At 42.9% G+C, this 1,253-nt stretch overlaps 1 protein-coding gene and 2 long non-coding RNA genes across 3 annotated transcripts in view; 1 reads left to right on the forward strand and 2 right to left on the reverse strand.

Annotated features, from left to right (window-relative positions):
* LOC108290677 overlaps positions 1 to 763 on the reverse strand; it is a 3,254-nt gene extending 2,491 nt beyond the window's left edge. The window contains exon 1 of the long non-coding RNA XR_001819666.2: positions 78 to 763. This is a non-coding gene — a long non-coding RNA (uncharacterized LOC108290677). The remainder of the gene's footprint in view (positions 1 to 77) is intronic.
* Positions 1 to 1,253, reverse strand: part of USP22 (ubiquitin specific peptidase 22) — a 44,681-nt gene that overhangs the window by 39,235 nt on the left and 4,193 nt on the right. The window lies entirely within an intron of this gene.
* Positions 1,016 to 1,253, forward strand: part of LOC119468499 — a 12,338-nt gene continuing 12,100 nt past the window's right edge. Inside the window, exon 1 of the long non-coding RNA XR_005197174.1 lies at positions 1,016 to 1,242. This is a non-coding gene — a long non-coding RNA (uncharacterized LOC119468499). The remainder of the gene's footprint in view (positions 1,243 to 1,253) is intronic.

Consider the following 1,253-nt stretch of genomic DNA (forward strand, 5'->3'; position numbering starts at 1 on the left):
CGCGCCATTGCACTCCAGCCTGGGTAACAAGAGCGAAACTCCGTCTCAAATTAAAAAAAAAAAAAAAAAAAAAAAACCTCTCAAGGTCACCAAAAAGGACAGCCTGAGAAACTGTCACTGTCTAGAGGAGCCCAACCCCTTGGGACATGAAGTCTCACAGTAATGTGGGATTCTGAGACAGAAAAAGGACATTAGGAAAAAAAAACACTAAGTTCTGAATAAAGTATGCCATGTAGTTAATGAACTAAACACACACACAAATGAGCAGAAGTAAAAGCAGGGAAATCTGAATGAGATGGTGGACTGCATCAAAGAGAGACTGTACCAATGTCAATATCCTGGTGATAATTGTACTCCATTTCTACAAAAAGTTACCCTTGGGGGACTGGGGAAAGACACACAAGGTTATTATTTCTTACACCAGTATGTCAATCTACAATGATCTCAAAATTAAAACCTTAAACAGAAAAATGTTTACATTTTAGACCTTTTACTTAGACCCCACCTAGTATGAATGGTGTAATGTTTTGCTGTGATGATTTGAAAGATCCAGTTCACTATAAAGTAAAAAGTAAATTCCTCAAAGAAACAAAGTTTGAAAGTCTACTTTTAAAATAGCACATATCATTCCAGCCCTGTGAGAGACCAAGATGGATCTCTTTATGCCAAAAGTTCCAGACCAGCTTGGGCAACATAGGGAGACCTAGTCTTTATTTATGTATTTATTCTGAGATGGAGTCTTGCTCTGCGGCCCAGGCTGGAGTACAGTGGCACGATCTCAGCTCACTGCAACCTCCACTTCCCGGGTCCCACTTCAAGCAATTCTCCTGCCTCAGCCTCCCGAGTGGCTAGGATTACAGGTGCGCGCCAACATGCCCAGCTAAGTGTTGTATTTTTAGTAGAGACACAGTTTCACGATGTTGGCCAGGCAGGCCTTGAACCCCTGACCTTGTGATCCACTTGCCTCGGCCTCCCAGAGTGCTGGGATTACAGGCGTAAGCCACAGCGCCCAGCCTATTTTTTTTAAAAACAAATAATAACAAAATAAAATAGCACATTATCAGGAAAATGAGCTAGACTAAGAATATTAAAATAAAAACAAGTAATGAGAGCTCTCTACAATGTGCTCACCACCATCCCAGCATCTGGCTGAGCCAGTAAAGACTACCTGAATCGGCCAGGCGCGGTGGCTCAAGCCTGTAATCCCAGCACTTTGGGAGGCCGAGGCGGGTGGATCACGAGGTCAAGAGATC

Source organism: Cebus imitator, unplaced genomic scaffold, assembly GCF_001604975.1.
Source record: "Cebus imitator isolate Cc_AM_T3 unplaced genomic scaffold, Cebus_imitator-1.0 Scaffold441, whole genome shotgun sequence".
Taxonomy (NCBI): domain Eukaryota; kingdom Metazoa; phylum Chordata; class Mammalia; order Primates; family Cebidae; genus Cebus; species Cebus imitator.